Source organism: Cryptomeria japonica, chromosome 3 (genome assembly GCF_030272615.1).
Source record: "Cryptomeria japonica chromosome 3, Sugi_1.0, whole genome shotgun sequence".
Classification (NCBI taxonomy): domain Eukaryota; kingdom Viridiplantae; phylum Streptophyta; class Pinopsida; order Cupressales; family Cupressaceae; genus Cryptomeria; species Cryptomeria japonica.
This window is the reverse complement of record NC_081407.1, coordinates 391,344,652-391,357,381: the sequence shown is the minus strand read 5'-3', so window position 1 is coordinate 391,357,381 and position 12,730 is coordinate 391,344,652.

Below are 12,730 nucleotides of genomic sequence, written 5' to 3'. Positions count from 1 at the left end.
AGATATAAGATATGAACATGATAAGCATAAGCACAATAAGCATGTAAGCATAAGTATCATAAGATAATATCATAGAATAGCCAAGATAAGTAAACATAAAGGGGATACCTCCAAGTCGAGAAATATATCATGAATCATAAACAAATAAAATATGTAATAGACATATAAGTGAATATGACATAATATAGAAGGTGAAATGAAAACTAAAATAACACATAACAAAGCATAACCTCACACATGACATAAGATAAAAGGAAGATGAAATAATGTAAGAGGAGGATTACAACAATCAATGCTTAATCAAAAAGGACAAACTGAACACACAAAAAAGAAGTTGCATTTTTGGTCAACAAATGAGAGTTGTTAACAAGAACTCCATACTTTGCATCATCACAAGTCGCTAGGGGAAACATAAAAAGAAATCACATACTCAACATAAGAAAGAAACAATAAGGTTGAACAACCTTAGACTAATTTGGCAGACCTTGGGGAGTTTCCAATCGAAGAAGGGGAGTTTGAACAACTATAACTTGATAGTGATGACTCAAGTAGGGATGAGCTAACATAATAGACCCATGGAGGATTAGCCAATCAATGCCTAAGTTCCTAAAAAATCGTGGGAAAGATGAGAAACATATAGGAAGATAATCCAATAGGAAGAAGAGCGAAGATGAGGCTTTAGATTGGAAGTACCCAAGTATTAAAACCTACATTACCAAATCCAAGGGAGAAGGGGGGGGCGCTTGGAAGACAACGAGGATCTCCTCTTGGAATATCAAGGGCTTAAATGCCCATGAAAAAAGACACTTAGCAAGGTGTTAGTTTAATCTATTGAAACCAAAAATTCTACAAGATACCAAGCTTAATGTGGATGAAGGTTGTCACTTTTTGAAGTTTTGTGGGCATTAGGGTGATTTTTTCAGGAAGCCCTTGCCTTTGCTAAGGGTTTGGAGAATTTGTAGAATTTAGAAGAGTGGCTATCAAGTTTCTCAATAAGGACAGAACCTGGATGGTTGTTAATGTTGAAGCCTTTTACCTCTCAATAAAGTTTATCTCATTCAATGTGTATGGCCCAATCAAGACTAAAGAAATCCTTTGGACCATATTAACAAATAAAATCAGGGTATTAAATGATTCCAATGTCCTATTGGGTGGAAATTTCAATGCCATTTTGGACTAGAAAGATAAAAATGGGGGCTTAAGTAGAGTCAATAAGGTCATCTTTAATTTCAAGGAGTTCATGGATGAATCTGGTTTATACGATTTCCCTCTACAAAATGGCTCATATAACTAGACCAATAGGAGAGCTGGTTTTCCTTCTATTTCTAAAAGGCTTGATAATTTTTAGTGGCCACTCATTGGCTATAGGTGGACATCACCTTGGATTATGTGGTGAGGCCCAACAGGTTCCAACCACTTCCTAGTTTTGTTACGAATTGGTACTTCTTCTATTCCTTCTAAGGGTTATTCCAAGTTTGCAAGAATGTGGTTTCCAAACCTAAATCTTTTAAGGTATCTAGAGGAATGGTGGCTAGAGGGAAAGGACTTTGGGGGCATTGCAAGCTATAAATTTGTCACAAGGCTATGTTTTATCAAATAGAAGTTGGAGGAGTGGAATGAAAAAAGTTTCAAAAACATCTTTGGACAAAAGGAAGGGGTGGAACAATTTTTGGAAGAGATTAACAAAAAGGTGATCAAACATGGCATGTGTTTTGCTAACTTCAATCTGGAAAAGAAATTAAAATTAGAGCTCTCAGAGTTGTTGGCTCGTGAGGGGCCTTTTTGGCATGACAAGGCAAACAAGATGTGGCTTTTTTCTAGGAATCAAAACACCAAGTTCTTCCACATGTCTACCTTGGCAAAGAGAAGTTTAAACTATGTGAGGGATGTCAACTTGGAAGATAGGAGGGTTTCCAGCTGCAATGAACAAGTTGAAGTGGATGCAACTAGATATTTTAAATATCTTTTAGCTATTGACATGAATTTTGAGGCCAAGGATTTGGAGGGCATTTTGGACTTTATTCATCCATGTCCATCTCCGAAAGATAATGTTATGCTCTTGTGCCCCATTTCAATGGATGAGGTAAAGTTGGTGGTATTTTAGCTACACCTAGACAAGGCCCCTGGCCTTGACAACTTCATCGCCCTTTTTTTCCAAAAGTGTTGGCATTGTTTGACCAACATTGTGTAGCAATTTGTGGACTTCAAGAAGAAGATAATATTTGTTAGGGACATTAATAACACCATCATAATGTTTATTCCCATGAAGGACAAATCTCTTTGCAACTACATTTACAAAATTCTTACCAAGGTCCTCTCAAATCACTTGAACAAGGTTATGCCTCCAATTGTTTTAGAGGAGCATAATTGCTTCACTCTTGGTAGGAACATCATGGATAGCCTCATTTTGGCAAAAGGAACTGTCTAATTTCCAAGAAAAGGTTGAAGACTATGATCATCAAGTTGGATGTCAGTAAGGCCTATGATAGAGTTAGGTGGTGCTTATTGCTAATGGCATTGAAAAGATTTGGCTTTGATGATGTTTGGTTAGATTTGATTCTTGTTTTGTATTTCAATTGTTTGATTTTTCATTTTCCTACATGTGTTTTTCAAGTCTACTAATGGTCTTTGTGAGGGAGACCCACCCTCTCCTACTTTCTTTGTCATAATGGCCAAAGCCATGGGTAGAGCTTCAAAATATGACAACCATCAAATAGATGTAATGGGTTGTGTGTTACCGTAATGTGGAGAACCTTACACATATATAGTTTTTCAATGAAATGGTGCTTCTTGGTGAGGAGACGATGAGGGAGGTGAAAGGAATAAAATATTTTTTTAGATAAATAAATCAGAGTTTTGAGTCAATGTTTGAACACTGAGAAGTCCAAACTTTTTTTCTTTAATACCAAACTACCTATTTAGAGATGCATTTATGCTTTTCTAGGCTTCAAAATCAAATCCTTGCCCTCCCATTACTAGGGACCAACCTTAAACCCCACACACTAAGAAACATATTAAACTTAGAGAATGTTAGTCAATTCCAAATGTTTACCACTTTTAAGCTTAAAAATTAAAGCCTAGTGTGAGTGATTTAAACCATCTGTTACCAAGGTGCCCCTTTGCTTGTATCAGTCTTAATTGTGGGAGGGTTCCAATACCAAATGTCATGAGAAAGTTGCATCATGGAAAACGAGTTGACTGTATCTTGTCAAGCGATTAACTATGATCAAATTAGTATTGATAGTGATCCTCACTTTTGTGATGTCTTTATTTTTTGTTGATCAACAAGGCCCTGGGCTTGTTGGAGAGTCTTCTCAAAAAACTTTATGGGAGGATGCAAGAGAGGAGAAGAAGATCCCCCTCATTAGCTAGGACAAATCTGAAAATGAGGGTGGTGAGAATCTAAGAATAATTAAAAAGCAAATTTTGGCCTTGGGCACAAAATTAATATGGAAAATGTATAAAGAGCCAAATAGATTATGGTGCGGGATTTTACAAAGTGAATACTTGGATAATGGAGATCCTTCTAGAGTCTTGATGATTGCAAACTCTTTTAGGGGCTCTATTGTTTGGAATATTTTGTAGGAATGCATGTCGACTTCATTGAACAGTGTCTTGAAAATTCAACAATGAGTTGCTGGCCAAATTTGGGATGATTCTTTAGGGGGGTATATTCCTATTAATGAAGTGCTTTCTCTTGCAGAGGGAATGGATTTCTTGACAAGCGTATTCAAATCTAAAGTTGTATCTTATATTGTGCCCACTCCTTCAATTTTGGGTGTGACTTTTGGCTAGGTCGACATTGGTGATCTTCTTCTTTCGATTGAGTTTAAAGATACCTTCTAGTGGGAGATGACAAAAAGTAAAGTTGTGCTAATTCCAAATCTAGACTTCATTTTTTGATCTAGGGATTACACGGCCAACCTAGGCTACGAGATTTCATAGGCTGTCATGAGGGATACCAATTGGGCCAAATGGGCCTATTGGCACAAGGAAATTCTCCCTAAAGTTGAATCCTTCCTTTGGACTATGCTTCACAAACATATTTAGAAAGGGGAGCACCTTAATATGATCAAGATTTACAGGCCAAGCATATGTTTTTTTATACAAGGCAGGGGAGAAGACAATTGACCACCTCCTAGTGGGTTGTCCTTTTTCTTCCCTTTGTTGGGATTGGATGCAGGAAAGATTAGGGTGGTTGGGTGCAAAACCTCAGGTCATTATGGACTTGGTGAATTGTTGGCCAATTAGATTCAATGCTAGATCACATTGTGCAGATTTGAAGATTGTTACTCCTTCAATGGTGGTTTGGTAGGTGTAGAAGAAATGTAATACCTATGTGTCTTATATGACATGGAATGGGATGTTGGTTTTGTGATTCAGAAGATCGAGCATGGACTGAGGGAATTAATCAATGCAAGAAGAAGAACCAAGGGTTGGGGAGTGTTTGCCTCGTGGGATGATAATCTATCCAAGAGGTGGCCAGGATTATTCATTCCAAATAATGTGAAGGTGGTTAGGAGGAAGGTCTAGTAATTAGCCTCACATTCAGGGTAATTGAATCTCAACTTTGACAAATCGTCAAAAGGGAATCCTGACCCTATTGGTGTGGGGTACATTTTGAGGGATGATAGGAGTCGGTTATCTAGGTGCTTTTGAGAAATATTGGCATTGCTACTAATCATGAGACAGAAGTTGAGGCTCTTGCCAAAGACTTATGGGTTTGTAGAGGTAGAGGTTTTGATAGCATTGAAATTAAGGGTGATTTGTAGATCATCATCAATGCCATCAAAGTAAAAAAAATATCTGCAACTAGAAACTCAAAAATTGGATTGACAAAATTGGTGAGTGTCTAAATAGTTTTAATGAATACTCAATCTCCCATATGTATAGAGAAGCCAACATGGCTATTGTTTTCTTTGCTAACTTTGGTGCCACCCAGATGTATATTGAGAGAATGGACATTTTTTTTATGGTTGGCTTGGTTTGGAAGACATTGTTAAGAAGGAAAGGGGTGTGTGTCATTCGATGCTTAAGGTCTTAGAGGTTTAGCGTTGGACTGGGTCTTTTGTGGTTGTTTATAGATTTCAGCTCAATGATGGTGTGTGAGTTGGAGCTTGGTCCTTTCAACTCCCTTTCAGTTTCATTTAGACTTGTGCTTTAGCCCTTTCTTTCTCGCTCTCTCTATTTTGAATGGAGTATGTTTCATCTCTTCCTTGATGTTGGGCTTCCATCCTTGATTTGGTTGGGTGATTGGTGGACTATTTGGCATGGGACATTGCTTAGAGCTCTAATGTTTTGGTCTCGACAGGCATAGCTTGATCATGACAGGGAGTATGATATTTGGTATCCCCTGTAAGGGTGAGGTTGAAATAGTGAAGGTGTATATATGTTGGCTCTTTTAACAATATTTGTAGGTATCTTTGGGTCTTGTCTTCCATTTGACAAATTGTTTGCATCTATGACTTGGTGGATGGACTAAGGTCCATCATGATGGTAATGCAATTTTGTTTTGATATTAATAAACGAGAGTTACCATGTTGGTAATGCTTACTTTAAATAATTGGATGCACACATCAAAATGAATACAATTTAAGGAGAGGTAACTATAAAGATGGTCCAATATAGAAATATGTTGTCCCTATTATTTATAAAGTATAAGACATGAAGCTTATATGAAAATTGGGGACAAAATAATTTTGCCTCCAAAATTCCCCTGGGTACAAGGATAAGTCATATAAAAAGGATAAGTCAAGTACCATAATGTGAAAGAACATATTATGTGGAAGATAAGCATGTAAGAAATATATAAATATATTAGTGAAATAATATATTGTGTACAAATCATAATAGGAGATTTCAAATCATATCATCATAAAGGTTATGTGGGCAAACATACCACATAAATATTGGATCATGGAAGTGTGGAAATATGTCAACATGATCTCTAAAGAGAAGGAAAAAATCATGTGTAAAAGAAAATTCTCCCCAAATGGGGAGAAGTGATAAGTGCCATAAAGATGAAATAAAATGTAATGTGTGGAATGAGAGAAAGTGAAAATTCAAAGGTACTGATGAGCCTATAAATTGTTCATATTATTCCATAATTTAAGATCTTTTATTATATGTTTATAATGTCAATCTAATACATTTTCAAACATTGCCTTGGTTTATGAAGCATTAACTAGGATAAATGGTGTTTGATATGCATATGTATGTCTACCTAGTTAATCCCAAATAAAGGTAAAATATTATAATAAATGGATATTATTGAATGTAAAGTACATAAGAAGGATTTACATGTTATTTTTAAGTGGTTTGAGTCATTCATACAACTAGAAGAAAGAAGGAGCAAGTTGACAATTAACAGAAGGTGCAGAAAAACTCAAAAAACTAGTTTCCAGTAAAACGGGCATATCTCACCCGTTTCTTAACGAAATTCAGATTTTCAAAATGATCTAGAAAGTTTAAAAGGAGATATAAAAACTCTTTAAATCATTTGAGTTTATTCACAATAGTTAATGAGCAGTATTCACCAGAATTTGACTCAAACAAACCAGCAGATTTCCAGGCAACAGTTAAGGATTGAGTTATAATTCAACTTGGATTTTTCTACCTCTTCATGAGTTCGTGTATTTGAAGTTATTAAAGTCAAGTAACATTGGAGAAGCTTGTGGAAATAATATTTGATGATTCATAAATAATTATAACATGTTTTGTACACATGTTCAATCATGATTGCATTTTATAGTTGTAAGAGTTTGAAATGATTAGAATTCTCAACTCTTGTTAGTTTAATCTTTATTATCATATATGAGTAGAATAAGTCATCTCCTTATTGTCATAAGAGAAATGAAATTGCTAAGAAGTTGTTGAGTTTGTAATTACTCCAACTCTCAAACCTCAAACATAAATCTGAGATTTTGTTGAGTTGTGAGTAAGTAGTGTTGAGAATAGTGTAGAGAGTATCCAGTTAGTGTTGAGTCTTGTTAATGGCGCCCAATTTCAATCAGAAAGTTTGATACATGTCCATGTAATATTTGATTTGAAATAAGAAGATTATTTGAACATTGAAGCTTGTCTATTGAAGATGGAATGCTAATGACATATTGAAGCAACTCAAGCAAGGGCCACTTGAGGAACTGTGACTCCATCATAGTTTAGATTTGCAATAGTTTAGATTTTTATTGATTATGCTTTACTTTTATAAGTGAGCTGGTTATGATAGGTTTTGTTTTCAACATATTTAATTTCACTAGTTTTAGAACAGTCAACCTACAGCCACTTGTTGTTGCAAATGACCAATTTGCTTGCAACCATTGTTGTATAGTTAGATTACGTAGTTAGTTTTATTTCCAACATTATTGCATTTTAAATTTAGTTTATTGTTTTGAGTTTGTTTTCTATACATAATTGATACAATGGCTTAGCAGGCTTCCATAGTACATATATATTGTTGTCTCATTTCAAGTTCACATCCATGGGTTGATAATTAAATGTAGCTTCTAGTTCATGAAGGGTTTTTTAGTGTGGATAAAAATCCCTAAGTTGTGAATTCATATTCCAACCTCAATTGCAATTAAAAAGCTCAACATTTTAAGTTGGCAATTGACAGATGTAGTAGTTGATTGAAAGTGCAAAAAAAGTCAAAAGACCAGTTTCAGTAAAACAAGCATATCTCACTCATATCTTAACGCAATTAAGATTTCAAAATTATCTGGAAATATTAGAAGGAGATCTAAAAACCCTTTAAACCGTTTGAGTTGATTCATAATAGTTAATGAGCAATATTCACCAGACGTTGACTAAGACAAACTAGCAGATTTCCACGTGACAATTAAGGATTGAGTTCTAATTCAACTTGGACTCTTCTACCTCTTTATGAGTTCCTATATTTGAAGTTATTAAAGTCAAGGAACATTGGAGAAGCTTGTGGAAACAATATTTGATGATTCATAAATAATTATAACATGTTTTATACACACGTTCAATCATGATTGTATTTTATAGTTGTAAGAGTTTGAAAATGATTAAAACTCTCAACTCTTGTTATTTTAATCTTTATTATCAGTCATGAGTAGAATAAGTCATCTCATTTCTTTCATAAGAGAAATGACATTTGTAATAATTTGTTGAGTTTGTAACTATTCCAACTCTCAAGCCTCAAGCATAAATTTGAGATTTTGTTGAGTTGTGAGTAAGTAGTGTTGAGAATAGTGTAGAGAGTATCTAGTTAGTGTTGAGTCTTTTTAATGGTGTCCAGTTTCAATCAACAAGTATGATGCATGTCCATGTAATATTTCATTTGCAACAAAAAGATTATTTGAGCATTGAAGCTTTTCTATTGAAGATGGAATGCTAATGACAGATTGAAGCAACTCGAGCAAGGGCCACTTGAGGAACCGTGACTCCATCATAGTTTAGATTTTTATTCATTATGCTTTACTTTTATTAGTGAGTTGGTTGTGATAGGTTTTTTTTAGCATTTAATTTTACTAGTTTTAGAACAGTTAGCCTGTAGCCACTGCTATTGCAAATGACTAGTCTACTTGCAACCACTGTTGTGTAGTTAGTTTTATTTCTAAAATTGTTGTGTTTTCAATTTAGTTTATTGTTTTGAGTTTATTTTCTATACACAACTGATACAATAGCTAGAAGGCTTCCATAGTGCATATATATTGTTGTCTCATTTCAAGTTCATGTCCCTAGGTTGATAATTAAATGTAGTTTCTAGTTCGTGAAGGGTTTATTTGTGTAGATAAAAATACCTAAGTTTTGAATTAATATTCCAACTTCAATTACAATTAAAAAGCTCAAAATTTTAAGTTGGCAATTGACAAATGTAGCAGTTGACTGAAACTGCAGAAAAAGTCAAATGGCCAGTTCCAGTAAAACGGGCATATCTCACTATTTCTTAACGAAATTTAGATTTTCAAAATGATCTAGAAAGTTTAAAAGGAGATCTAAAAAATTTTTAAACTATTTGAGTTTATTCGCAATAGTTAATGAGCAATATTCACTAGAATTTGACTAAAACAAACCAGAAGATTCCAGACAACAGTTAAGGATTGATTTCTAATTCAATTTGAACTCTTCTACCTCTTCACAAGTTAGTGTATTTGAAGTTATTAAAGTCAAGTAACATTGGAGAAGCTTGTGGAAACAATATTTGATGATTCATAAATAATTTTAACATGTTTTATACACATGTTCAATCATGATTGTATTTTATAGTTGTAAGAGTTTGAAAATGATTAGAACTCTCAACTCTTGCTAGTTTAATCTTTATTATCAGTCATGAGTAGAATAAGTCATCTCCTTGTTGTCATAAGAGAAATGAAATCTATAATAAGTTTTTGAGTTTGTAATTATTCCAACTCTCAAGCTTCAAGCATAAATCTTAGATTTTGTTGAGTTGTGAGTAAGTAGTGTTGAGGATAGTGTAGAGAGTATCTAGTTAGTGTTGAGTCTTGTTAATGGAGTCCAATTTCAATCAGAAAGTCTGCTACATGTCCATGTAATATTTGATTTGCAATAAGAAGATTATTTGAACATTGAAGCTTGTCTATTGAAGATGGAATGATAATGACATATTGAAGCAACTCAAGCAAGGGCCACTTGAGGAATTGTGACTCCATCATAGTTTAGATTTACAATAGTTTAGATTTTTATTGATTATGCTTTACTTTTATAAGTGAGTTGGTTATGATAGGTTTTCTTTTCAACATATTTAATTTCACTAGTTTTAGAACAGTCAACCTGCAACCATTGCTGTTGCAAACGGCTAGTCTGCTTGCAACCACTATTGTGTGGTTAGATTGTGTAGTTAGTTTTATTTCTAGCATCATTGTGTTTTCAATTTATTTTATTGTTTTGAGTTTATTTTCTATACACAACAGATACAATAGCTTAGAAGGATTCCATAGTGCATATATATTGTTGTCTCATTTCAAATTCACGTCCGTGGGTTGATAATTAAATGTAGCTTCTAGTTTGTGAAGGGTTGCTTAGTGTGGATAAAAATTCATAAGTTTTGAATTAGTATTCCAACCTCAATTGCAATTAAAAAGCTCAACATTTTAAGTTAGCAATTAACAAATGTAGCAGTTGACTGAAAGTGTAGAAAAAGTCAAAAGACCAGTTTCAGTAAAATAGGCATATCTCACTTATTTCTTAACGAAATTCAGATTTTCAAAATGATCTAGAAAGTTTAAAAGGATAACTAAAAACTCTTTGAACCATTTGAGTTGATTCACAATAGTTAATGAGCAGTATTCACCAAAATTTGACTAAGACAAATTAGCAGATTTCCAGGTAGCAGTTAAGGATTGAGTTCTAATTCAACTTGGATTGAGTTAAGGATTGAGTTCATGTATTTAGAGTTATTAAAGTCAAGGAAAATTGGAGAATCTTGTGGGAACAATATTTTATGACTCATAAATAATTATAACATGTTTTCTACACATGTTCAATCATGATTGTATTTTATAGTTGTAAGAGTTTGAAAATGATTAGAACTCTCAACTCATGTTAGTTTATCTTTATTATCAATCATGAGTAGAATAATTCATCTACTTGTTGTCATAAGAGAAATGGCATTTGTAATAATTTGTTGGTTTTGTAATTACTCCAAATCTCAAGCCTCAAGCATAAATCTGAGATTTTGTTGAGTTGTGAGTAAGTAGTGTTGAGAATAGTGTAGAGAGTATCCAGTTAACATTGAGTCTTGTTAATGGTGTCCAATTTCAATTAGCAAGTTTGATACATGTCCATGTAATATTTAATTTACAATAAGAATATTATTAGAGCATTGAAGCTTGTCTATTGAAGATGGAATGCTAATGACAGATTTAAGCAACTCAAGCAAGGGCCATTTGATGAACTATGTCTCCATCATAGTTTAGATTTTTATTCATTATGCTTTACTTTTGTTAGTGAGTTGGTTATGATAGGTTTTGTTTTCAACATATTTAATTTCACTAGTTTTAGAACAGTTGGCCTGTAGCCACTACTATTGCAAATGACTAGTCTGTCTGCAACCACTGTTGTGTAGATGTTTGTATTTCTAACATTGTTGTGTTTTAAATTTAGTTTATTGTTTTGATTTTATTTTCTATATACAACTGATACAATAGGTTAAAAGGATTCCATTGTCCATATATATTGTTGTCTCATTTCAAATTCACGTCCTTGGGTTGATAATTAAATGTAGCTTCTAATTCATGAAGGGTTTCTTAGTGTGGATAAAAATCCCTAAGTTGTGAATTAGTATTCGAACCTCAATTGCAATTAAAAATCTTAACATTTTAAGTTGGCAATTGATAGTTGTAGCAGTTGAGTGAAAGTGCACAGAAAAAGTTAAAAGACCGTTTTCAATAAAATGGCCATATCTCACTTGTTTCTTAACGAAATTCAAATTTTTAAAATGATCTAGAAATTCTAAAAGTGGAACTAAAAACCCTTTAAACCATTTGAGATAATTCATAGTAGTTAATGAGAATTATTCACTAGAAGTTGACTGAGACAAAGTAGCATATTTCCAGGCAGTTGTTAAGGATTGCATTTTTATTTAACTTGGACTCTTCTACATCTTCATGAGTTTGTGTATTTGGAGTTATTAAAGTCAAGTAACATTGGAGAAGCTTGTGGAAACAATTTTTTATGATTCATAAATAATTACAACATGTTTTGTACACATGTTCAATCATGATTGTATTTTATAGTTGTAAGAGTTTGAAAATGATTAGAACTCTCAACTCTTGTTAGTTTAATCTTTATTATCAGTCATGAGTAGAATAAGTCATCTCCTTTCTATCATAAGAGAAATGACATTTGTAATAATATGTTGAGTTTGTAATTTTACTCCAACTCTCAAGCCTCAAGCACAAATATGATATTTTGTTGAGTTGTGAGTAAGTAGTGTTGAGAATAGTGTAGAGCGTATCCAGTTAGTGTTGAGTCTTGTTAATTGTGTCCAATTTCAATCAGAAAGTCCGATACATGTCCATGTAATATTTTATTTGCAATAAGAATATTACTTGAGCATTGAAGCTTGTCTATTGAAGACAGAATGCTAATGACAAATTGAAGCAGCTGAAGCAAGGGCCATTTGAGGAACCGTGACTCCATCATAGTTTAGATTTTTATTCATTATTTTTTTATTTTTATTAGTGATTTGTTTATGATAGGTTTTGTTTTCTACATATTTAATTTCAATAGTTTTACAACAGTCAACCTGCAACCACTATTGTTGCAAATAGCTAGTCTACCTGCAACCACTGTTATGTAGTTAGTTTTTTTTCTAGCATTGTGTTTTCAATTTAGTTTATTGTTGAGTTTAATATCTATACACAACTGATACAATAGCTTAGAAGGTTTCTGTAGTGCATATATATTGTTGCCTCATTTCAAGTTCACATCCCTAGGTTGATAATTAAATGTAGCTTCTAGTTCATGAAGGGTTGCTTAGTGTGGATAAAAAACCTTAAGTTGTGAACTAGTATTCCAACCTCAATTGCAATTAAAAATATCAACAAGTACGCCATATCCCAAATCCATAATAAAATAACATGAAAGTTACAACACATAGAGATATAGAGAGAGATCCATCTCAATTAATAAGATTTAGATAATCCTCTTCACTAGAAGATTTTTGTCACACCAATCATCAATAACGGAGTCTTTTATTAGTAACCATGCAAGATTTAGATGGAACTATATTGGCATATAA